The sequence below is a fragment of the Pteronotus mesoamericanus genome, unplaced genomic scaffold (genome assembly GCF_021234165.1).
Source record: "Pteronotus mesoamericanus isolate MK-2021 breed Mesoamerican mustached bat unplaced genomic scaffold, CSHL_Meso_final scaffold_174, whole genome shotgun sequence".
NCBI classification, from domain to species: domain Eukaryota; kingdom Metazoa; phylum Chordata; class Mammalia; order Chiroptera; family Mormoopidae; genus Pteronotus; species Pteronotus mesoamericanus.
This window is the reverse complement of record NW_026555309.1, coordinates 3,073,336-3,100,649: the sequence shown is the minus strand read 5'-3', so window position 1 is coordinate 3,100,649 and position 27,314 is coordinate 3,073,336. Positions and strand designations below refer to the sequence as shown.

Here is a 27,314-nt window from a genome sequence, read left to right as displayed (position 1 = left end):
ATATAACACTGTATAATTTTAATGTGTTGATTTAGTACCTTTATATGTTGCAATATGATTGCCATTCTGGTATTAGCTAGCTCCACTATGGTGTCATATAATTATCATTGCTTTTTTGTGGTGGGAACATCTAAGATCTAGTCTTTTAGTAACCTTTAAGTATATAATATAGTATTATCATCTATGTCACTGTATTGTGCATTAGATCTCTGGGACTTATATATATACTTGTTGCAAGTTTGTATCCTTAAACAGCACCTCTTCAGTTCTCCCACTTCTCAGCCCCTAGTATCCACTATTTATTCTGTTTTTACATGTCTGACTTTTTTAGGTTCCACTTATAATTGATACCATACCTTATTTGTCTTTCTCTGTCTGACTTATCTCAGTTAACGTTATGCCCTTAAGGTCCATCCATGTTGTTGCAAATGGCGAGATTTCCATCTTTCTTATGACTGAATATTTCATTGCTTATATGTATAGACCTCATCTTCTTTGTCCAGTCATCTGTTAATGACACTTAGGTCATTCCCATACCTTGGCTATTGTGAATAATGCTGCAATACACATGGGAGTGCATGTATCTCTTTGATATCCTGTTCTCATTTTCTTTGTTTATACATAAGGGCATGTGCTTCAATATAATACAATTTTTTTTTTAGAGTTTCAAGTGGGATCTTTTATTCACATGTTAGATATCTTTTTAAAATATGTATTTTAAAGGATATTCTCTGATTTTCATAAAAATGTAATTTTCACATTTATTTATTTATTTATTTATTTATTTATTTATTGTGATAAGAATAGTTAAGAGGAGATCTGCCCCTTTAACAGATTTTTAAGTGCGCAATGCAGGATTGTTATCTATAGGTCCAATACTGTACATCTGACCTTTAAAATTTACATAACTAAAATTTATGCCCATTGATTAGGAGCTCCATATCCTCCTCTCCTCACACCCTGGCACTCACCATTCTAGTCTCTGTTTCTGTGAATTTAACTGCTTTATGTATCTCATGTAAGTGGAGTCATGTAGTATTTGTTCTGTATTCACTTAATATCATGTCCTCAAAGTTCATCTGTCTCATATATGGCAGTATTTTATGGCACTTTTTTAAATAGCTTATAAACAATGTTTTTGTCTCCTATCATCATTTATTTCCCCTTTACTTTCTTCTATGTCCCCCAACCTCCCTTTCCCTCTGGCAATCAACATATTGTTTTGTTTTCTGTGTCCATGAGTTTTATTTATTTTTTTTGTTTAATTCCCTTGTCTTTTTCATTCAGCCCAACAACTCCTCTCCCCCTCTTATAGCTATCAGTATGTTCTGTGTCTCTATGAGTCTGTTTCTACTTGATTTGTTAGTTTATTTTGTTTAGATTCCACATATAAGTGAAATCATATGGTATCTGTCTTTCTCTGACTGGCTTATTTCACTTAGCATAATATTCCCCAGGTTCATCCATGCTGTCACAAAGAGTAAGATTTCCTACCTTTTTTACAGCTGAGTAGTAGTCTGTTGTGTAAATGTACCACAGCTATTTTATCTACTCATCTATTGATAGGCACTTGGGCTGCGTCCAAATCTTGGTTATTGTAAATAATGCTGCAATGAACATAGGGGTGCATATATTCTTTCAAATCAGTGGTTTGAGTTCTTTCAGATATATTTCCAAAAGTGGAATCACTGGGTTAAAAAGCAGTTACATTTTTGGTTTTTGAGGTAACTCCATACTGCTTTCCACAGTGCCTGAACCATCTGCCTTCCCACCAACAATGCACATGCATTCCCCTTTCTGCGCATCCTTGCCAGCATATGTTGTTTGTGGATTTATTGATGACAGCTATTCTGACAGGTGTGAAGTGATTTCTCATTGTGGTTTTAGTTTGCATTTCTCTGATGAAAAGTGACATTGACCATCTTTTCATATGTCTATTGGCCATCTGTGTGTCCTCCTTGGAGAAGTATCTATTTTGATTCTTTGACCATTTTTTAAATTGGATTGTTTGTTTCTTTGGCAAACAATCAGAGTTATATAAGTTCTTTTTAAATTTTGGATATTAACCCCTTATCAGATGTGTCATTGGCAAATATATACGCCCATTCAGTGGGCTGTCTTTTCATGTGGTTGATGGTTTCCTTTGCTGTGCAAAACTTGTTTAATTTGTTGTAGTCCCATTTGTTTATTTTTTTCTTTTGTTTCCCTTGCCCAAGGAGATAACATAAGAAAAAATATTGCCGTAAGAAATGTCTGAATTTTAATGCCTATGTTTTCTTCTAGGTTTTTATGGTTTTGAGTCTAACATTTAAGTTTTTAATCCATTTTGAGTTTATTCTTATGCATGGTATAAGAAAGTGGTCTGGTTTCATATTTCAGCACATATCTGTCCAATTTTCCCAATACCACTTATTGAATAGACTATCTTTACTCCATAGTATGTTCTTGCCTCCTTTGTTAAGTATTAGTTGACCATGAAAACATGGGTTTATTTCTGGACTCTATATTCTGTTCTATTGAACTGTATGTCTGTTTTTATGCCAGAACCATGTTGTTTTGATTACTATGGCCTTCTAGTATAGTTTGATATCAGGTAGCATGATTCCTCCAACTTTGTTCCTTCTCAAGATTGTGCATGCTGTTCAGAGTCTTTTGGGGTTCCATGTAAATTTTTGGAATATTTGGTCTAGTTCTGTGAAATATGCCATTGGTACCTGTGTAGGAATTGCATTCAGTTTATAGATTGCTTTCGGTAGTATGGACATTTTAATGATGTTAATTCTTCTAATCCATGAATGCTGTGAATGTTTCCACTTATTTGTATCTTCTTCAATTTCTTTTTTTAGCATCTTACAATTTTCTGAGTACAGATCTTTTAATTCCTTGGTTAAATTTATTCTAGGTATTTTATTTTATTTTTTATGCTATTTTAAATGGGGTTGCTTTCTTAGTTTCCCTTTCTTGATAGTTCCTTATTGGTGTATGATAATACAACTTATTCTTGGTAATTTATTTTGTATCCTACAACTTTACTCATTTATCAGTTCTAGTTTTTTGGTGTAATCTTTAGGGTTCTCCACATACAGTATAATGCCAGCTGCAAATAATGGCAGTTTTAGTTCTTCTTTTCCAGTTTGGATGCCTATTTTCTTCTTCTTGTTGTTTGATTGCTCTTGCTAGGACTTCCAGTATAATATTGAGTAAAAGTGGGAAAAAAAGACACTCCTATCTTGTTCCTGATCTTAAGGGAAATGCTTTTTAGTTTTAGCCCATTGAATATGATGTTGGCTGCGGGTTTGTCAAATATGGTTTTTATTAGGTTGAGGTATGTTCCCTCAATTACCACTTTGCTGAGAGTTTTTATTGTAAATGGGTGCTGGATTTTATCAAATGGTTTTCCTGCACCTATTGATATGATCATGTGATTTTCATCCTTCATTTTGAATATGTGGTATACTATATTTATTGGCTGGTGGATATTATACCAACCTTGAATCCCTGGATAAATCCCACTTGTTCATGGTGTATGGTCTTTTTAATGTAGTGCTGGATCAGGTTTGCTCCTAGTTTGTTGGGGGATTTTAGCATCTATATTCATCAGGAATATTGACCTATAATTTTCTTTCTTTTTAGTGTCTTTATCTGGTTTTCAAATTAGGATAATGCTGGTCTTGTGAGCTCGTGAGTCTTTCCTCCTCTTGAATTTTCTGGGGTAGTTTAAGAAGGAGAAGTGCTGGTTACTCCTTGAATGTCTGGTGAAAGTCACCTGTGAAGTCATCCGGTCCTACACTTTCGTTTGTTGAAATTTTTGGATTACTGCTTATGTTTCGCTAGTTGTAATTTGTCATTTCAGATTCTCTGATTCTTCCAGATTCATTTTTGGAAGATTGTATGTTTCTTGGAATTTACCTATTTCATCCAGATTGTCCAATTTGTTGGCATATAGTTGTTTATAATATTTTCTTACAGTGCTTTGTATTTCTTTGCTGTCGATTGTCACTTCTCTTTCATTTCTAAATTTTTTTGGGGGGGTCCTCCTTTTTTATTGACGAGTTTATTTAAAGGTTTTTCAATCTTGTTCTTCAAAGAATAAGTTCCTGGTTTCATCAATTTCTTTGTATTATGTTTTTTGGCCTCTGTTTTGTTTATTTCTGCTCTGATCTTTACTATTTCCTTTCTACTTACTTTGGGTTTTGTTTGCTGTTTTTTGCAAGTTCCTTTAATATAAAGTTAGATTATTTAGTTGAGATTTTTCTTGTTTCTTGAGATAGGCCTGTATGCTATGAATTTCCTTCTTAGGACTGCTTTTACTGTGTCCCATAGATTTTGGTTTTTTGTGTTCTCATTTTCACTTGTTTCAAGATATTATTGATTTCTTCATCCATGTCTTTGTAAATCCATTTCTTGTTTAGTAATGTTCTTTAGCTTCTATGTCTTTGTGTGTTTTTCAATTTTTTCCTTCTGATTGATTTCTAGTTTCATAGCATATGGTCAGAGAAGACTCTTGATATGATTTCAATCTTAAATTTATTTAAAGCTGTTTTGTGTCCTAACATGCATCTATCTTAGAAAATGTCCTATGTACACTTGAATGTATATTCTGCTGCTTTGAGGTGAAATGATTTGAAGCTATCAATTAAACCCATCTAGTCTAGATTGTCATTAAAGCTGTTCTTTCCTTGTCAATATTTTATCTGGAAACTGTAACCAGTGATGTCAATTGGGTGTTAAAATCCCTTATTATGACTGTATGTTGTCAATCTCTACCTTTATGTCCATCAAGACTTATTTTACATATTTAGGTGCTCCTATGTTGGGTGTATAAATGTTTACAAGGGTTATATTCTTTTGTTTACTGCTCCTTTTATCATTGTATAATGTTCTACTTTGTCTCTTATGATAGCCTTTGGCTAAAAGTCTATTTTGTCAAATGTAAGTATTGCTACCTTAGTTTCTTTTATTTCCATTTGCACGAAATATCTCTTTCTATCTCTTTACTTTTAGTCTCTGTCTAGCTTTTGTGCTGAGGTGAGTCGTATTTTTTTGTATCCATTCAGCTGCCTTATGTCTTTTGATTGGTGCATTTAAGCATTTTATATTTAAAGTGATTATTGATAGGCATATATTTATTGATATTTTATTCTTTTAATTTTCTTCTTCATCTCCTTCACCTTCTCCTTCTCATTCTTCTTCTTCTTATAGGCCCTTTAACATATTTTATAATACTGGTTTGGTCATAACAAACTTCTGTAGGTTTTTTTTTTTTGTCTGGGAAGCTCTTTATTTTTCTTTCAATTTTAAATAGTAGCCTTGCTGGGAAAAGTAGCCTTAGTTGTAGGTCTTTACTTTTTTTAAAAAAATATATTTTATTTATATTTACTTTTTAAATTTTTTTAAATTTATAAATGTTTATTCTATTACAATTGTCTCAATTTTTATCCCTTTATCCCCCTCCACACATCCCACCCCCACCTCCCACTCCCACAGTCAATTCCCACACTGTTGTCCATGTCCATGGGTCATTCATACATGTTCTCTGTCTAGTCCCTTCCCCTTCTCTCCACCATTGTCATCTTTCCCCATCCCCTCTGGTCACTTTCAGTCTGCTTCATGTTTCCGTGCCTGTGGTTTATTTTGTTTGTTAGTTTATTTTGTTGTATAGAGTCTACTTACAGGTGAGATCATATGGTATTTGTCTTTCACTAACTGGCTTAGTATTATGACTTAGCATAATATTTTCCAGTTCCATCGATGTTGTTGCAAAAGGTAGGAGTTCCATCTGTCTCTCTTTCTTTTTTCTTTTTCTTTCTTTCTTTTTTCTTAAATGCAGATTGATTTATTATTTTAAATGTCAAAGTTAATTATAAAATATTAAAAAATTTAAAACCATTATAAAGTCTCAGCAATTAAACCAACATGACACCAGCACAGAAATAATCAAGTAGATCAATGAAATATAATGAGCATTCTAGAGACAAACGTATATATCTGTCTAACAATGTAATATATGATTAAGTTGATATTCATACCAACAAATCAATGGGTAAAATAAGGCTTATTCAACAAATAAGGTGCATGGATCAGTATTACTTGAAATAAAACAAATATAGAGCCCTATTTCACACATTATACAAGAAATATTCAGGTGAATTAAAAATCAATATGTAGAATCTAAGGAGTTTTAGAAGAAAATAGAACTAATATTTTTCATAACATGAAGTAAAATATTCAGACCCAGAACTATAAAGTAAATATTGACAATATGACTATATTAAGCATTTAAGAGTATATGGTAATATAGATATAAAAAAGTTAAAGGAAAAAGAGTAGAAGAGGAAAGTATTTGCAACACATCTAAAACATGGTTAATAGGTTTTTTTTTTTTTTTTTTTTTTAGGGAAAAACATTCTACAAACCTTTAATCAATAAATGGCTAAAAAAATACCAAAAATTCATTTAAAACTTTTTAAAAATAATATAAATAGGCAAGAAATATACAAAAACAGGTTTAGTGTCAACAAATAGTAAAGGAACAGTTAAAATGACATCATTGTCACAATCAGATTAATGAGTATTAAAAATATTGGTAATATCAAGTATTGACTACTCTGAAAGGAACTGGGTATTCATAGAAACTTTTTCTTCATCTTAAAGCAGTCTCTTTAGCATATTTTGCAGTGCTGGTTTGGTGGAGGTGTATTCTTTTAGCCTTCTTTTGTCTGGGAAACTCCTTATTTCGCCTTCTATTTTAATTGAGAGCCTTGCTGGGTAGAGCAGTCTTGGTTGCAGGCCTTTGCTTTTCATGACTTGGAATATTTCTTGCCATTCCCTTCTGGCATTCAGTGTTTCTGCTGAGAAGTCAGCTGATAGCTGTATTGGGGCTCTCTTATATGTTACTACCTGTTTCTCCCTTGCTGCCTTTAGGATTCTCTGTCTTTGATATTTGCCATTTTAATGATGATGTGTCTTGGAGTGGGCCTCATTGGGTTCCTCTTGAATGGGCTCCTCTGTGCTTCCTGGAGTTGTGTGACTTTCTTTCTCCTCCAATCAGGGAAGTTTTCCATCTTTACTTTTTTCAAACAGGTTCTCTATCCCTTCCTCCTCCTCTTCTCTTTCTGGTATCCCTATTATAAAGATATTTTTGTTTCATGTTGTCCTGCATTTTCCTCAATGCCTCTTATTCTTTTTGTGTTTTTTCATTTTCTTGCTCTTTCTGGGAGCTTTTTTTCTACCTTGTCCTCCAGCTGCAAATCAATCCTCTGCTTCATCTAGCCTGCTTTGGATTCCTTCTACTGTGTTCTTCAATTCAGAAATTGTATTCTTCATTTCCTCTTGTGTTTTGTTGATAGTTTCTATATCCTTTTTCATGCTGATATAGTTTGCAGTAAGTTCCTCATAGTTTCCCTGTAGTTTTTGGTAATTCTCTCTGAGCTCACTGAGCTTGTTGAGCTTCCACAGAACCACTGTTTTGAACTCAATATCTGATAGTTTACTTGCTTCTATTTCATTTTGTTCTCTTTCTGGGGATTCTTCCTTTCCCTTTGAGTGGGGTATCTCCCCATTATTTGTGAGATTCTTCTTTTTTGCTTCTGCTTCTTAAGTTGATCTGTCTTGATTTCTTGACTTTGTGGTGTGGACTTCTATGGTAGGAGACCGCTTTTTTTACTTTCTAGATCTGCCTCTGATGATGTCACATGTCTTCCCTGTCTGATCTTAGGCAGTCTGTTTGAGACTTCTGTTAATCTACTGTTTGTGGCTGTCTCCTTCAGCTATTAATCTAGTCACTCTGCACCCAGCAGGCCACTTAGACAGCTCAGGATGGGGCAGAGTCCCTCCTGGGGATGGGATTATTTGGTCCTCTCACGCTGATGCCATATGGGGGAGGAGTCCGCACTGGGATCTCTCTGGCTACTCTCTCCATTCTCTCCCCAAAGCCTTCAACGCCAGACTAAAGTGTCTCCAGACCTCTCTGCGCCCCCTTTAGTCAGGGATGTATTGTCTGTGGCTGCCACTCTGTACTCAGCAGGCAGCTTAGATAGCACAGGGTGGGGTAGAATCCCACCTGGGGGTGGGGCTATTGGATCCCCTGATGCTGATGCTGCTCAGAGGGAGTGGTTTCTGCGTGAGCAAGATGGCTGCTGCCGCATGGGGGATGAGTCAGAACCAAGATCCCGCCAGCTACTCCCTCACCTCTCTCCCCAAAGCCTCCTTCCCCAGTCTCTCCCCCAGTGTCTCTAGGCCACTCTGCTCCCACCTTTGCTGGAGACCAGGGTAAGTGGCTGCAAATAAAAATTTATGTGTTGGTCCTTTAAACAGTTCTTTGCATCTCCAGCTGCCTGTCTCTGGCAGAGAGCAACCCTGCCACTTTTCTCAGCTGGCTGTTTTCTGTGTACTTTTTGGGCTCTGGTGCTGTAGACTAGAGATTCCTCCTTTTGGTTTAGACCTCGCTCTTCTCAGGGGGGATCCAACTGGCCATTTCAATATCCTGGTGTTGCCACCTGTGGGTGCCCTGCCCGCCTTCTCCAGTCTGTACCACACTCCTTATCAGTTAGATTGTGCTAAAGCCGATTCTTCTGTCTCTGAGCTTACAAGGCTCCTCTCTTGCTAGTGTTCAGTTGTTTGTTCCAGATGATTTCTCCACAATTTAGTTGTAATTCCAGGTTGGTCCTGGGAGGAGGTCAATGTGACTTCTACTCACTCCTCTGCCATCTTGATTCTCCTGTGGTTCCTTACTTTTCTTCATGTTGAATATTTCATGCCAATCACTTCTGGCCTGAAATGTTTTGTTGAGAAATCAGCTGACATTTTTGTGGGAGATCCCTTGTAGGTAACTAACTGCCTTTCTCTTGTGACTTTTAAGATTCTCTCTTTGTATTTAATCTTTGCCATTTTAGATATAACATCTTTTAGTGTGGGTCTCTTTGGGTTCATCTTCTTTGGGACTTTCTGTGCTTCCTGGACTTGTGTATTTTTTCTTCACCAAGTTAGGGAGGTTTTCGGTCATTATTTTTTCAGATAGGCTCTCAATCCCTTGCTTCCTCTTTTCTCCTTCTGGTACCCATATGATGCAGATGTTGTTATACTTTACGTTGTCCCAAAGGTCCTTTACACTGTCCTCATTTTTTAGATTCTTTTTATTCTCCCATGATTGGGTGTTTTACTCTAACTTGCCTTCCAAATCACTGATTTTCCCATGTGAAGTGGGGAGGGGCTCTGCACTAGTTGGCACATGAGGAAAGAAGTCATCCCTTCTGGAGCTATACAACTCAGCTGTCCCAGATTCTGCCCAGCCCTTGCCAGGGAAAAGCCACCAGGAGTCTGGAGGTGGGGTCCCTGGCTGACTGGAGGATGGGGCTAGCAGATCTCTTGTGAGATGGAGACAGGTGTCAGATTCATAAGAAAGTGGGGGAAATAGCCCCCATTCCAAAGTGAGAAAACTTAGTCATTGACACTCTCTGAGTCTGCCCAGACCACTACATCCCAGCCCAGGCAGCTGATACTTCAGCAGGGCACAAGTTCCACAGGGTAAGGCAACAGGGAATTCAGAGTGTGGGGCTATTGCTTTCACCCAGGCTGATGCCATATGGAGGAGGGGCATGCTCCACTCAAGAAAGATGGCATCTGCAGTGTGAAAGGATATCAGTTCAGGTATCCTGGTGGCTGTCACTTTAGCTCTCTCTCCAGAGCCACAAACCCCAGTCTATCCTCACAGGACTCTAGCTGCTCTGCTCTCCCTCCACTGAAGCCCTGGATGAGTGGCTGCAAATGAGATTTTGTGCATTGGTCCTTAAGTGTGCACTTGGGTCTCTGGCAGACATCCGTCTCATCCAGGTGTATATAATCCCAGCTGATTTCCCTCAGATGTTATGTGGGTGCCTCTTTTCAGGTCTGCTGATCTGGGCTTGGGAACATGGTTTGGGATTGAGGCCCCACACTTGTCAGGGGGAACCTTTGCATCTGAGATATCCCTCTGGAATCTTAGCTACTGCTCCTGGGAACAGGACCAGCCTTTCCTGTGTCTCTGCCCTGCCTACCAGTCTCAATGTAACTACTTCTGTAAACCCTTGGTTATAAGACTTATTTTCAGCCTCAGTTGATTATTCTGGTTGATTTCTCTGTAATTCAGTTGTAATTCCTGTTTGATTCTGGGAGGAGGAGAGAGTAGCTTCCACCTATTCTGCCTGCCATCTTGGATCTGTCATCTATTTCTTCCATTTTTAAGGTGAGAGAGTATTTCATTTTATTTGTGTATGTATGTGTATATGTGTATATGTGTGTGTGTACATATATACACACACGCACATATCACATTTTCTTTATCATCCATCAGTGAAGGTTACTTCTGCATCTTAGCTATTGTGAATAGAACTGCAATATATTTTTACTATAAGGTTCTGATTTATATTTTATACTGTTTTTATAGGGAAATAATTTGCATACATCTTAATGACAGCTACAGTTCTTATAACAAAAAGAATTAGGAACTGGACCCCTAAAGGCATGGACAGCAGTAGGCAGGTGGACTTCATGTACAAGTCAAGATCATAGTTGCAGTTTTATAGTACTTGAAGGGAATTACAAATACCTTTTTTCTAGAAATATTGAGTGGCAATGTAACAGCCTAGTCTCTAGAGATCCACTTGCACACTAGTTACCTCCTGTCCATTCTGTTTATTATGTGAACATGAGCCATATAGACAACAGGGGACTATAATAGTTCATAGGATGATTATAAGAATGAAGGGAATAACAAATATAATGTTTATATTTACAGTGGCTGGTCCATAGTAGGCATATCAGCTGAATAAATATCAGCTATTATTATTTCAATGTTTTTATTTCTTGTCAGCCATAATTGTACCCTAAAGAGACCACAGTTAGAGCCAAACTCCATTGGCTTTGGAAGGAAAGTAGGAATTTTCACCTTCAGAAAGTTTGAAGAATCATCTGAATTATTTGGAAAGTTCCACAAGATGCCTTCTGGTCTCCATCCTGGAGCACACCTCACCAGAATCACAGGCTGTGTCATTTAATTTTTCCCACTCTGATAATTCCAGTTAGGCTGATTTTTATCAAAGGGATCTTTTCATCCCTTTATCCTTTTATCAGTGGTACCATTGCCAGTGGTAAATCTTGGATAATTAGGATGAGTGAGTGCAGCCCAAGACAAAATAGGCCTGCGCTGGGGGAAATGCTGGTTTCAAGCAGCAAGGGTGTCAGGAAAACATGTGCTAAATTACAGAGCCCTTAATGGAGTGATGGGAGGGTCAAATGGAAGGGAGAGAGAAGAGAAAACCACTTCCCTACTGTCCAGAGTCTGGTATTGAAATTAGACTATTACTGACCAGCTCAGGTTTCTTAAAAATTTTTTTTAAAGACTTCTGAAGAAAATACATGATCATGTTACTACTTAGAAATAAATGTATTTATCAAGTCTTTAACTTCACATCCCTTTTCAATTTATTGCCTAAAATTATGTTAGTTACTTAAAAGTGACTGCAACTAAAGATTTTACCGGAATTCTACATGAAGGTCAAGTTTCCAATAAAAATGCTACAGTAAAAAGAATTTGGTTCTAAAATTAAGGACAGACATTACTTTGTTTTAGTGCATTTCCATAGGGAGTCAAACTTAAAACCTAATTTTTAACATAAACATAAATTTGAAAGGAATTTGGTACAGGACTTCTTGACTTATGTGTGTATATATTAACTTCATTTGCCTTGTCTCTACTTCAGCATTTCTCTGTAACTTCCTTTACTGTAATTTCCTTCATTCTCACTTCCAAGTCTAGATTTTCTGCTTTGACAAGTCCCATATTCTTCCTTCTATTGCCTCTTCTCTCACTTTTACACCTATGGTCTCTCTGTCTTCATTGGCTTCTTTCCCTTAGTTGTCAATTATTTTCAAGTTTGCCATTTTAATGTCCCAGGATGCCTTCCATTGATCTCATGATCTTCTAGTTTTCTCCATGTGATCACCCTCTAACATACTGGAAAAGTATGCAACATAGGTCTACATTTTAGAACCACAGGACTGAAACTAGGATGACAGTCTGTGCCCCAAGAAGCTTATTAGAGTCCAGTAGTGGAACATTCAGAGCTGTAAATTTAAGCTGTCTGGGAGTACTCACTATATTATCCCAGGAGTTGAGATAGTTTCCTCCAAAGGGTTGAGATTTGAATGCCTGCTAAAGGGTGAGTTGGTGTTTCTACTTGGGTAGAAGTAACAGCAAGAAGGGCATTTCATACAGAGGAACAAGTAAGGCCTAAGTTGGAAAGAACATGAAGCAAAAGATATGTAGGAAAACCACAAGTGATTCTGTGTCACTGGAAATCACTGGAGTGTTCTGTACAAGGGACAGTGATCGGTAAGAAATAAAGTTGAGAGGCATGACCTAATGAGCTCTTTTTTTCCAGGCATCTAATGGATCTTTAAGAGGTCTCCCATCTCAGCAATCCCCTTTGCCTTTTTCCATTTGGGGATGTATTGCTTAGGCAGGCTTTCTATAAATTGGGCTTTTCACTAAATCTACCTTTCCCAATATGTTGTGCTTTGAATACTGTACTCTTTATGCAACACTCTGCTTGCTAACCAGGAGGTGTTAATGTGTAGATAGTTTCTGGTTCAGAGACTGTCAGATGGCCACCAGCATTATTCTTGCTGTCTCCAGTGAAGGTACTGCAAGGTGCATAACCACCCTGTGAGAGACCCCATTTTCCAGCCTCTCTTACCGGTTGGTGTGTTCTGTATGACTAAGTTCTGTGCAGTAGGGTATAAGTAGAAGTGATGTTGCCATATCTTCAGTTCATGTCTCTAGAAAGGGATGTGTGTGCACATGTCTGGCTCTTCCTACTGGCTGGGTGACAGCAAGACCTGGAACCAGAGACAGAAACCTGAACATAACAGAGGCACCCAACCAGCACTTGAACACCTTTCCTTGGCCAGTTAAATGAAAGAGAAATGAGGCTCAGTTTAAGCCACGTTTGAGTCTCTGATGTACCTGGGTAGTCTGTTCTGTAACTAATATAATTACAGAGTGGCATAATGGGTTTTAAAGCACTGAATCAAGACAATAAATGACTTAACAGGAATATACAGCAAAGAGTGTCTCGATTTACAACAATTATCCCAATATTGGGCATCCAGGTACATGAATATATTGACAGAACAGATCCACTGAAGCAACTGGTGCCCTGTACTTTCCAAATTACATCTCAAAAATGGCGAGCCCAATTTGAGGGGCGTCTTACAGAATAACTGCCTGTGTACTTTAAAAATATCAAGGGCAAGAACTACAAAGCAAAGCTGAGGAACTATTTCAGATTAAAGGAGACTAAAGAAACATGGCAACTAAATTCAATGTGTGACTATAGACAAGGAAAAAGAGTTGTAATTGACAATATTGGAAAAAGTGATAAATTTAAACATGAACTGTCCATTTGTTATATCAATTCTAAAAATCTTTGTTAACTGTGTCATAGAGACAAAATCCTTGTTCTTAGAAAATACACACTAAAGGATTCAAGTTTAAAGCTTCATGTTGTCTGTAACTTACTCTAAAATGGTTCTGAAAAAATACAAAAATAGGCACACACACATATACTATACACAGAGAGAGAAATAGAATAATAAAACAAGTGAAGTGAAATGTAAACAATAGGTGAGTAGGTGGTAAGAGTAGTATATATACTAACAAATCTTCTGTAAGCTTAAAATTATGTCAAAATAAAAGAAAAAGAATAATCTTCACTTCATCAGTTATTAGAAATATCAATAGCCATATACTTGTATTTGAATATGACTTGTCAATTAAATCATTGCTATTGGCAACACATTTGCCTGGATATGCTTGTAGGTGACCCTTCATTTTGGGCCTATTTCCAATGCTCCAAATTTTCCCTGAAGCAAATTTGTCACAATAGTTATGAAATAAACACATTTCAGAAGCTGGCAAAACAGAACCACTGCCCATCTTTCATCTAAGAACAGACATGGACTTTGGATATACATTTCAAGTAGGATTAAAGGCCAATTTTTGAGCATGAACTACAAATTCAATTAGTGTGATTGTGGTGATATGTAAAAATACCAAATTTAGGGATGTTCTACAAAATAACTGCCTGTACACTTCCACCTCAAAAATATCAAATACAGGAAACACAAAGCAAGACTGAAGAACTAAATCAGATTAAAGGAGAAAAAAGAAACATGACAACTAAATGCAATTTGTTATTAACAACAAGAAGAAAGAGCTTTGAAGGCATACCATTACAACCACTGGTAAAATTTGAACATGGGCTGACAATGAGATAATATTAACAATAAATTTCTTGATTGTGATAACTGTGATACACACACAGAGAAGGGAGGGAGGGAGAGGGAGAGAGAGAGAGATGGAACTAGGAGATATGCATTACATGATCTTTATACCAGAAGGGCTGCTTTAATTCAGAAATATGTTGCACTCCAGTAAGATCATCTTCCACTTATTGATGAAAAGAGACAACAGATGCATTTATATACCAGGCACCTCAGTGATTACTTCTTAGTTCATCAATAAGTCCTGAAAGATAGATTACTTAGACAATGGATATTGGGTAGGTAGCACATTCATTTTCTTCAAAGGGTGGTTATAAGTTAATTGATTAATTCAGTAAGCATTTTTAAATCTTACTAAATGTCATTACTGAGTTACCAGTAAGTTCTGAAGTGTCACAGTTTGCCCTCCAAGTGCCTATAGTCAAAAGGTTGAATGAGGGAGACAAGGTTAGTTGAGAACCTTAAGAGAGATAAGTTAAGGAAAGGCATGTATAAAGGTAAATATAAATATTGTTTATAAAATGAACTTATGGAAATCATATACATTTTCCAACTAAAGTTAAATGCATATAGGGGAGATGCTGGTCAAAGGGTACAAACATCTATTTACAAGATAAATTAATTTTGGGTATCTAATACGCAGCATTTTAAGAGTAGTAGACAATACTGTTATATATTTAAAAGTTGCTAAGAGAGTAAATCTTAAATATTTTCACCACAATAAAATGGTAATTAATGTGACGTGATAGAGGTGTTAACCAAGGCTATGGTTCTAATCATATCGCAATATATAGGTATATCAAAGCAACATGTTGTACATCTTAAACTTCAGCAAGGTTATATAGGTCAGTTACATTTTAGTAAAGCTGGAAGAAAATTTAGTGCATATGGTAATGATAAATTAATTAAACAAGGAAGCCATTAGACTGAGGTGGCTCTAAGGCTGTGGCGGCCTATGTGAGCAAATCAAAATCTAAGCATGTAAGTGCCTCAGAGTTACAAAATCCAAACCTAAGGACAGACACTCCCAACCAACTAGGCTTTAAGCTGTAGGCAATCAATAATTTCTTTGCTTCTGCCTTTTCTATAAAAGTCTTTCCCCAGCTCTTATTGGTGGAGTGCTTTTAACCATTTCCAGTTTGTCGCTGACTAATTCTAATCAATTTTTGTTCAGATAAACTCTTAAATTTTAATATGTTTTCAGTTTATGTTTTATGTTTCAGCTTCAGTTTATGTTTTAACAGTAACTCTGTGATAACACAAGTAAGTATAAACTTATTTTTACTGTCTGGTCAAATACCATGCCACAGTTCAAAACGGGATTTTGGTGAACTTACTACTTAACTTTTCTTTCCTTCCTGGCTTCATGCAAAGAGATTTGGCTATGGCAATTCTTAACAAAATAGCAACATGTTAATAGCCAACAGTCATCCCGTATTTTTCAGCTCAGCCCTCTTTGGTAAGACCGGCACAGGAAACATGGCTCAGGCTTGAAACCTCTCTTCTGAATCCAGGATGGCTGGATCTGAGAAACCGGCTTACTACGCAGAGGCTGGAAGGGAAGGACGGGCTGGGAGTGGGGATGCTGGCTCCTCCCACCGGGAAAACGAAGCCCCGTAACAGCCCTGTGTTTTGGCCCATAGTAACATCTCTTCATTTGAAGGCAGGAGGGTTAGGAAAGGATATTGAGATGGAGGCGAAAGTTCCTTTTTTACCATTTCACATGGTCTTTATTAAAGATTTGTTGGTGCGTTTTAAGCCTCTCCTTAGTTGTAAGCTTCTTGAGGACAGAAATCCCATCTTAACACATTTTGTATTATTTATACTTATAATAATAGAGACTAATACATGTTCTATGATTGATTGGCATTAATTGCTTTGTACTTTAGATAACATTTAAAAAAAAAATTTTGAGATCACCAGGTCCTTCAGAACATGATTATAAACAAAAATTTTTATTGTACATGTACACAAGTATTGGTTAGTAGTTATTTCTGGATAAAGTAGCTTCTACAAGACTATAGCATATTAATAGTTCTACAGTATGTGTGTAGTTATGGATCGGCATTATTTTATAGGATAAAACTGACATCCAAAATGAAGTGCAGTGCTAGTTGCTTTCAACTGTCTTAATGTGGGGTTTATACTGCAGGACTGAACAAAAAAGAAAATTATGCTGTTGAAAGAGAGCTTTCTGGAGATGGCGTTTGATACCATTTATTTTTTCTCTGGAAAGATCTTCTCATCAAGTGTTAACTTTAAAATTATATAATTACCAATTCCAAAGGTCACAAATATACCAAGAGACATCTGGAAGGTGTTCTAAAGATATTTTGTACATCTCTAAGCCTAAAAGTGTATCCACCCATGATTACTTTGTAAGTTGCTTGTGGATATGTGCTTTGGCATACATATTCACGGCCCTCAAGTATCTATTTATATCTTCTGGCACATAACAGATACTCAACAAATATTTAATGAATGCATTCATTGTCCTACCTTAAAACATTGGCTGAAAAACAAATTTCCACAAATATCTGAGCCTACTCATTCTGTCAACAGCTTTCTAGTTGATCTCAGGGTCAATGTATTAATAATCTCAGTGATGAAAATTGTGGAGAATTAGATTGGAGCACAGAGACCTGGAATTTCTGACAAGATCCACTCTCGGTCAAAACATCTTCTAATATGTGAACATTGTCATCTGTTTAGCAGCTAACAGAAGAACACCATGGATACATTCACAAGTTAGAGAACTCAGTGACCGCATCACGGTCAGTGCTAAGAACTAAGTGATGATTAGATTATTGTAGCATTGTAAGGTGGTGAATGATGTACAGAACTTCAATGGATTTATTTCTAATTGTAGCTGGGAATTGATTACCTCCTTAATTTATTATTTTATGTAGATAAAAATTGCTATTTATTTAGAGTCTTTATGATAACCAAAGAGAATACAACAGTGATGAATTTATATTCTAGAGGTACACCTAGAGTAAGCAGAGTTCCACTATATTGTAACTGACTAATGTGTAGTTTCTGGAGTAGTGCTTCTTAAACTAGAGTTTTTATTCTCTTTTCTATGGTCCGACATTCCTCTAAAAACATTTCTTAATTTCTGTTTGTATTATGGAGATACTTAAAATGTAATATAAGAAAAAATGTAAAGAGACATTGGCTCTTTTAGATAATCATGTTATAATTGAGCATTGTCATGTGGTTTCAGAGTCTGTGATTATCTTGACTTTTGAGACAACAACAAAATTTTTATTACTGATATCCCTGCCCTTTTTTGGGATCCAAAGGCATACATTCCTGGATCGTAGATATCTGAATTTAGAAATATCACTCTAGAACACTTGTAAAGAACTGCATAATCCTTTTAGGTCAGAGAACCACTAATCCATGAATTATCCTGTTATGGAAAGAATTGGTACAAAGAAACTTAAACTGTTAATGCCATAGATGCTGTGAGATGCTGTGACTTATACTAGCTGGATGAGAATGGTGTTGGTGTTTACTGAATGAAGTAATCATATCGGCCGTAGAAATCCTGGAAGACTTTGTGTTGCCTCAGTCACTAGGGCGTTTCCACATATCAAAAAGAACTTTGCTACAAAGGAAGCACCTTGGGATTACTAGGTATGACTCAGGAAAACAACAGAATCTGTTATATGAGTACATAAAGAACCTTTCAGTTTTAGATTCTATATTAGATGAAATTTGAAAAATAAGCAAAAAAAAAAAAAAAGTTCCGGTTTCAAAATGATCTCAACTCATTTCTTCCTCAAGCACATTTCTCCCAGGGTTTTCCCTCATAGAACTACAATCTGCATGCTTCTGATTTACCTACACCTGACTCATCAAAATATGTTTTTAAAGGGTTCTTTGATGTCTAAGGAACCTAAATAACATCTGTAAAAATGTTTAAGTCTGGAAACCGTGTTTTCAACACAAAAGAAAACATGGATGAGCCAGTCTGAATCGCCGTAACTGTTGCTCTGATCATCCGCTGTGAGGGTCCCTGGAATCGCCGCTGTGACTGGCTCACTCCGTGGGCAGGGGCGAGCTCCAGCAGAAATGAAAGACCTTCATTCTCTTCTTGCCGCCTCACTGCAGATACAGTGGAGTGCTGTCGTTAAAAATGAAATGTTTTATTTGCAGTTAAATTCAAACCACTGTTTTATTTCTTTAAAAAATAATTATCCAATAATTTCACTAGTATGGATACTGAAAATATAATGGATTTGGAAGGTTTAAAAAATTGGAAAGAATAAAAGGATTTCTTAAATTTTGGAGTAACTAAGTCTAGACTAATTCTGGAACATCTCTCATCTTGTTTTGACCTGAAATGGATATGCCTTTTTATGCCTGGAAAAACTGTTTCATGGGCAATTCACTTAAGATGTATGAAGCCACCCTTGGCAAACAAGGAGAATGTCTCGTATGCACTAGCTTAGGGTTACTCACCGAATAGTAGAGATGGACATGCTTTCTGCCTCTATGTGTTTGCATGAGCTTCTTCTCATAATGTCACCAAAGGTGCAAGAGATGGCTGTGGGTTGGGGTGGGGTCAAGTCCAAGGATTAGAATGAGTGTAACTGGCTCACACAGGAACCTTATCTATGACTAGGGTTTGAAACAGCTCAGCCAATGGCCTACAGCACATATGGGGAGTGAGAGGAAAGATGGGGCACAGAGGCTGATGAGCTCGTTCAAGAAGGTAAATGGCAGAGGAAGAGAAAAAATACAATCTGCGCTATTCAATACAGTATCCACAAGCCACATGGGGCTCTTTATATTAGAATTAATTAAAATTAGTTAAAATTGAAGATTTAGTTCCTCAGTCACAGTAGCCACATAGTAAGGGTTCAACAGTCACATTTTGGACAGTGCAAACATAGAGCATTTATGTCATCACAGATATAAACCATCTGAATTATGTCAAATATGATGATCTTTGCTCCAGGTTAAAAGCAAAGTCTTACCCTTGCCTAATCAAGTACGGTCAAAATAACCATACTTTTTTATTGAATGTGATAAACAAAGGAGAGATGTTGCATTAAGAGTCACTGCCAAATTGCATAAATACCACTGTTTTAAATATGGAAAGAATGGCTAATTTCTGATTTTTCCTTGAGAAAAGGCATATCTTGAGAGTGTCAAGATCTCTAAGTATACTGAATGCTTTCTTACTATCATTATTTAAAAATAACTTGGATACATATTAGTTACATTATAAAAAAATACATGCAAGGACTATGGGATTCCCAGTGAAACACAATTCAGCTTTTAAATATCGCCTCCCGTGTCCCACGTGATGTGGTCACTCTGTCTCTCCATCTTCTCTTCATCAACTCCTTTCATTCATGTCAGCTCAACGGACTTAGGGCCCTTATGACTTCTGAATAAACAAGCTAGCTTTTTATCCCAGATATGTTTGTTGCAAATGTTATTTCCTCAGGCTCAAGTTCTCTTCCCTTAGATCTTTGCACAGCTGGCACATGCCGAATGATGAGAAGAGGTGAGGTCAAAAGTGATCCCATTGGATGACTTTCTTGACATCCATCTAAAGCAACTGCTTCCAGCTCCATGCTGTTGTAGCTCTATATGATTAATCTGTATTTGCCTCTTTACAGTATTTATCACTCCCTACAATGATTTTAACTATTTGTTTACTTCTGAAAGCGAGGACCTTGTCTGTCTTTACTGCTGTATACTCAGTGCCTAGAACAGAACCTGGTAACAAACATTTGTTTAAAGAATGAATACATGAAACAGATATAGTAGTCCTGCTTTAATGGTGCCTGTATTCTAGGGAAATAATAGTAGTTAGCAAATGAGAATTTAATATATAGTAGGTACTTCACATAAATCAAATTACTAATATAGAAATCTGGTAAAAATACTCTTATTTATCCTAATTTTACAAATTAAAAATGTTGTGTCTTTGACCAGTGAACTAACTTGCCCAGATTAAGATCAGTTAAGTAACTCACATAGTTAGTAATGGTCAGAGGCAGAACTGAACACAGGCAACCTTAGTTCAGAACTACCCTCTAATCAGAAGGCTGTCTCTCTCTTTCTCCTTTCTGTGTACATTTCAAAGTTAATTCCCTCAATGGAGTTCCATATCCTCTTGAGTCCTCAGTGCCTGAGTCTTACTTTGGATAAATAATAATAGTAATCTACAATATTTAAAATCCTTTACAGTTTATAAAACATTATTCAAATGTTTTATCTCTTTTTGGATTCTCATAACTAACCTGTGAATTAGGGAGGAAAGATTATTATCAGCAAAATCCCCCAGAGGAGAAGATATTTAGCATAAAGGAAGAAATCACTGTTTTTGCATGTGAGAAAAACAATGTCACCCTGATTTTAAATGTCACCCAATTTTGAAAATAGCCTTTGGCTTCTCCGTGAAATCATTGGAATGAATGGTAGAAGACAAGAAGCACTACTCTGCATGAATAAACCATGAAATATATTTGACAATAAATTTTTCAATTAATGTGGAAATATTTGCTTTGAATCTTGGCTCTTGAGGATTTAGGTCTCAGCCAAATATTAAAAGCATGTTTTATTTCATTACCCAAAGTGCATGACAGACACTTAGATTCCTGAGAAACTGAAAACTGCCATTTTTAAAAATCCCAAACGTGGATTAGGCTGATGGACTGATTGTGTTGGGAGAGTTGGATTCAAGGTGACATTTCATCACAGCATTTATCACCACGAACTGTGGATCTGTTAGAGAAATGGGGCCTTTTACTCTGATCAACTTGTAGAGGGCAGTTTTCCTGAGTCTCTTGATTATTTGTAGAATTCTTTTCACTTCACTGAATATGCCAAAAAAAGTAAGTTGAGCAAAGATCTTTGACTAAAACATTGTTTTAGAATTGTGCACCTTCAAAAAGATCTGTGTGATGTCTCAAATACATAATAACATATTTTAAATTAATTTTCTAAAGATTTCAGCGTAGGCATTTTAGTCACTGCCTTAGTAGATCCCTAATTTTAAGAGCTCTGCTTTGCTTAGAGTTGGGATTTGCTGGTGACTTTTACCCTGTTTAGTTTATTAAACATCAATTTGACACATATTGAGTGCCTCTTATGTGTATGCACCATATGCTAGACGCTCATACACAGCCCTGCACTGAGTAATAAGAGATGAGAAAGAAATAAAAAGGGTGTGTTGGGGAGGCAGAAAGTGAAGGAGTTAAGTTAGACAAGGCAGAGTGGCAGCTTTGCCCACCATTCAGGTAGCTTTACCATGCCTCAGGGCTCTCCTTGCATGCTGAGTGCTGTAAAAGGCCATTGGCCCCTAATTTGAACCAATGCCCTTCCAGAGTAACTGGAGAATGCAGGGAACTTAGTTTTTCTACGTGAATATGTTCTTGTTTTGTGTTTAATTCAAACAGGTATAGTTTATAACAACCACACAGCATATGTAAACATGAATTTTAGTGTCAGAAAATATATTTGGGGGATATTTTGTTGAAATAATATATTCAAATGGACATTGTGATTTTTAAAAATTAAAAATAATTCTGAAGTAAGAAATGCCCAGAGCATCATTTCATGGCAAGAGCAGCTCCTGCAACCCACAGGTTTTGCAAAGCTGGGTTATTGGGAGTGAGGCCAAGTAGAGGACCAATTGCTTCAAATAATCTGAACTCAGCTTTGCTTTCACTGTGGTCATACACTTGCTTTTCCAATTAACAAATATTTATCTTGTGTGTACATGCTGGGGATACTTTAGTGAATGAGAAAATTCTGTAACCCAAGTTTATGCAGACAAGTGACTGACCCTTACAGGATACTATGGTCATTGCTCTATCATGAATGCATTTCAGGGACAGTTGAGGAGGGACAGCCGGCACAGATATGGGGAACTGCAGGTGCAGACATCTGATGACCTCTGAAATGGAATGCAGTAATAGTGTGTATGTCCATCTATAAGCAAAGGAGATCAATTAAAAAAATAAATTGTGAAAAAAGTGATGACAATTATGTAAAACATTTATCCTAATACAAACAAATTGTTAGCTGGGAAAGATTAAGACTGAGGCAGAAACTTGTATTGAGGTTGCAAAATAAAACTTTAGTAAACCAAACAAAAAACCTGGTGACATTGCAGAATACCATTTGCTTCAAGACCAGCTTTATCTAAGGATTCACCACCTCTACAGCACAAATAATTCTGCTAAGGTAAAAGTAAGTAAAGCTAAGGTGATTACAACCTTGAGAAGGAATGAAGAAAAGCTTTATAATGAAGGGGACTTTTAAGTTAAACGTCAACAACAGGCAGGCTTTTATGAGCAAATGTAACCTGAGGCCAAGTGAGATTCTTTGGTGGAAAACATTGTGAGCAATGGGAAAGAGGAAAAACCAGGGCTGGATTTAGGAAAAATCAGGAAGACTTGAGTCTCTGTAGTAGGAAATTCTTGTTGGTAAATCATTGATACTAAAGTTAGAAAGGAGGCTTCTGACATATTGGGACCCATCTTAAACTTGACAGAAATTGAGGCCATTGAAAACAAGCTATTAAGTATATGAATCTAAATGTATATTTATAAAATACTCTTTAAAAAGTGGATATTTCATTTAATGACTTTGAAGAATAGGGAAATGTAGTACAAAATATCATTCATATTCTTTTTAGTAAACTTTAAAACTATTATTGCTACTTGGGAATATCAGTATTTTTCCACACCTACATTATGTTACAGATTATAAACATTCTTTGAATTTTTAGGCTACTCTTTTTTGACTCAATAGGAAATTTCCAATGCTCATTTTTTAAAAAATTATCCTTTGTTATATGAGCATAGTAGTCCATTAAATGGGCATAACTGTTTCCTTAACTATCAGTCTTTAAAAATCTTTTGGTGTTATAAATAACATTTTTATTAATTTTTATATCCAATTTTCCCTTACATTTGATATTGTTTCCTTGGTGTGATTGTTAGGCATAAGTATTTATTTATTCTATTCTAGCATACTAAGACTTCAGGCCTTTGTATGAATTCTTTATATAATGTATATATTTTTTCTGAGTCTGGGATATTTTCTGAAAATATTTTGCTTAAATAACTTTTTGCCCTTCTTATTTTTAACTATATTTTGAAATGCCAAAAACATTACTTTCTGCTTTTCTAAAATATTCAGGATAAACTTAAAAGGCTAATTGCAACAAATGCTATAAAGACATGGATAAAAATAATACAAATATTTCCCATGCATTGACACTGGTCTCTATTTAACTGATCAAAAATATAAATCCCATCAATTTGTCTTAACAGAACTTCAATAATAAGAACTCCTAAGGTTTCCTCCTTTTAAACATCACTTAAATTTAGGCATATTGCAATCTAACTTCTAAGAGATATGGTTCATTAATTTTTATATTTTAAAATTGACATTAAGTGGGTGCTATGGTATGACTGTTTGTGTCCACCCCCCAATTCATCTGTTAGAAGCCCAATGTGATGCTAATAAGAATTGGGGTTTTTGGATGGTGCTTGCGTAATGAAGGTGGAGCCCTCATGCACGGGATTATTCTCCCTTTTTCTAGGTCTTTGAGGTATATATTTAGATTGTTTATTTGAAACTTGCCTTGTTCCTGGAGGTGGGGATTTATTAATGTGAACTTCCTTCTTATAACTGCTTTTGCTGTATCCCATAAATTTTGGTATATCATATTTCCATATTTGTTTGTCTCAAGGTGTTTTAAAATTTTTCTTTATTTCTTCTTTGACCAGTTGATTAGTAGCATATTGTTCAGTCTGCAGATATTTGTGAATTTTCCAGTTTTCTTTGTGTAATTAATTTTTAGTTTCATACCATTGAGGCTGGAGAAAATGCTTGATATGATTTCAGTCCTCTTAAATGTATTGACTTGTTTTGTGGCCTAATACAAAATCTATCTTGGAAAGTGTTCCTAACATGCATTTAAAGGTGATGTTCCTGCACTGGTTTTCTGTCTGGATGATCTATCCATTGATGTAAGTGGTTTAAGTCCCCTGCTATTATTGTATAGCTGTCTACTTCTCACTTTAGATTTTTAAAAAATATTTGCTTTATATATGTAGGTGCTCCTATGTTGAGGTAAACAAATCTTTACAAATATTAAATCCTCTTCTTAGATTGACCCCTTTATCATAATGTAATGCCCTTTTTTGTCTCTTATCACAGCTTTTGTTTTAAATTTTATTTTGTATAAGTATAGCTACTTCAGCCTCTTTTTTGGTTTCTATTTGTATGCAATATCTTTTTCCATCTTTTCACTCTCAGTCTGTGTGTCATTACATCTAAAGTGCATCTCTTATAAGCAGCATATAAATGGGCCCTGTTTATTCAATCCATTCAACCATTCTATATCTTTTGATTACAAAATTTAGTCCATTTACATTTAAAGTAATTATTGATGGGTAAGTGCTTATTGACACATTCTTTGCTGGATGTTTTTGTGGTTTCTCTCTGTTCCTTTCTTTTTCTCTTTCTCGTGGTTTAAACGTTCTTTAGTGGTATGTTTATATTCCTTTTTTTTATCTTCTGTGTATTTACTATAGGTTTTGCTTTGTGCTTGTAATTAGTTTACATATAGCTATTTATAATAGTTTATTTTAAGTTGATGACAACCTTAGTTTGGTCCCATTCTAAAGGTCAAGATTTTTACTGTCCCCTACAATGTTTTATATTTTTGATGTCACATTTTACATCTTTTTATCATGTGTATACTTTAGTTACTGTAATCATATTTTTTAATACTTTTGCTTTTTATTCTTTATATTAGCTTTATAATTAATCCGCTACCTTTATTATATATTTCTTTTTTCAGTGAGATTTATTCTTTCATGTGTTCCAACAGGACCCTCTCTTTTCACCCTTTCTTTTCAGCTGGCTGAGTCCCTTTAACATTTCTTGTAAGGGGTGAACTCCTTTAATTTTTGCTTGTCTGGAAGACTATTTCTTTCAATTCTGAGTTATATCTTTGCTGGGTAGAGTATCCTTGGTTGGAAGTCTTAAAAAATTATTTTGAATATATGATTCCATTCTCTTCTGGAGACCTATAAAGTTTGTGCTGAAAAATCTGCTGATAGCCGTATAGGGGTACTTGTAAATAATAAGCTGTTTTTCTTTTGAAGCTTTTAATATTCTCTCCTTATTTTTAACTTTTGATATTTTAATTATAATGTGTCTTGGTATGGGTCTCTTTGGGTTCATGTTATTTGAAAATTTATGGACTTCCTGGATATGGGTGTCTGTTTCCTTTCCCCAGTTAGGAAAACTTTCAGCCATTATTTCTTTAAATAAGATATCTGCCCCAATATTTTTTAAAGAACGGTTTATATTTTAATGGGAGTTGTTATTAGAGAGTTTGAAAATACCATCTTTTCAAGAAGCAGTGAATCATAAAAATTTGGCACAGAGAAAGACAATAGAAAACAAAAATGTAGTATTTAATTTTTAAAAAATGTACCACTTTACTAGACCTCCCTCTTTTTCTCTCTTTCAGTCACTCTTTTGTTGTTGTAATTACAGTTTCTAGGTTAGTGAAGCTTTCTTGTCCCAGTTTTAGGGGTTGGCATTAAAACTTGGTATCTCTCATTTCCTTTCATTATTCTTTTGACTCAGAAGTAGAATGTTCATCAGCCATTAGTGGTATTTTTTCTTTCTTTGTCATTGACATTCTGTAATCATTCTTTTTATTCTGAGGAAGAGCATTGTTTGCCCTTGGTTGTAGTGTTATTGTTGATTCTTACTTTCTATTGTATGCTTTCTAAGATACTAAAAGGAAGGTTTTTGTTTTGTTTTGTTTTTTTAAATAAGGCATTAAAAAAAATTTCTCCATCGGTCTGCATTTTAATCTGGAAGTTCCATGTTGTGGCGGAAATAATGCTGTGCAGGTCCAGACCTAGCCCTTTAAAGGTCTAAAATCTTCTGCTTCTATTATTCAGGAACCCAGACACCATACTGTAAAGGAAGCTCAGACTATTCTGCTGGAGGGAGAGGCCACTTGAAGAGACTATAAAGGGAGAGACACCATGTGGAGGCAATCCCCGTCCTCTTGGACCTTCTAGCCCAAGATTGGTGCCGGCCTGTATAACATGGAGCAGAAGAAACCTGGGCTACGCAAAGAATCAAGTTCAATCATCATTCATGGTTTTAAGTTGCTACATTTTGGTGTGGTTTTTACATAGCAGTTGATAACTGATAACTCGGTTAGGTTGTGCATTCTTCATTGAGAAACTATGAAAAGATAAGAATCTATGTATAGAATTTTATGAGGACAGGCTTTCTTTCACATTCCCTAATATTGTCTTTATTCTACTTGTTTATCTATCAGATCTTAATTTTCTTCTGCTTCTAACTGGCTTATTCTCATGTCTGTGCCTATTTTCAATGTAAAAATCCCCAATTTTCAGTCTAGAATGATTTTGTTTCACGCTTGCTTGAATTCCCCTGTGTGATCTTAAGGGGAAAATTTCTACTCAGAGAGCCCTAGATCTATTATATTGCTTATGGATTCCAGCCATGTGATCTTTTTAGGGGTATATTCACAGCAGTGCATTCACAACCTTTATTGGAAATAAAATTGTTAAGATCTAATGATAACTTCTTTAAACCATTTATTTGGTAAAATCTACAGGTTTGGGGGCCCAATATAATGGCAGAATAATTACTATGTCACTGTGAAGGCATTGCTCTATTTAATGTGGGCAATTTTGCACAAGCCAAGTGGAACTAATCAAAATACTGAAGGTAGGTTCTTGCTGCCAGCACTCCCCCAACATTTACCAGTCTAGCTGTTTACAAGGCCAAAAATATGACTTTATATATTGTGAGTAAATTGGATTTTTTTTGTAATAAACTGTGGTTGAAATTAAACAATAATTCCATCTAAAAAAAACGGTTAGATAGTGCTGTTTTCAGCTATTAAGTTCCTATTGCACCTGCCGCTGGCCTATCATGGGTAACACAGG

General features: G+C 35.8%; 1 protein-coding gene across 1 annotated transcript in view; it reads left to right on the top strand.

Moving 5' to 3' along the window:
• The window catches only part of CA8 (carbonic anhydrase 8), a 162,782-nt gene extending 136,411 nt beyond the window's left edge, over positions 1-26,371 (top strand). The window contains exon 9 of the mRNA XM_054590162.1: positions 26,289-26,371. The gene's annotated coding sequence lies outside the window, so the exon portion shown is untranslated. The remainder of the gene's footprint in view (positions 1-26,288) is intronic.
• Positions 26,372-27,314: the final 943 nt, after the last annotated feature.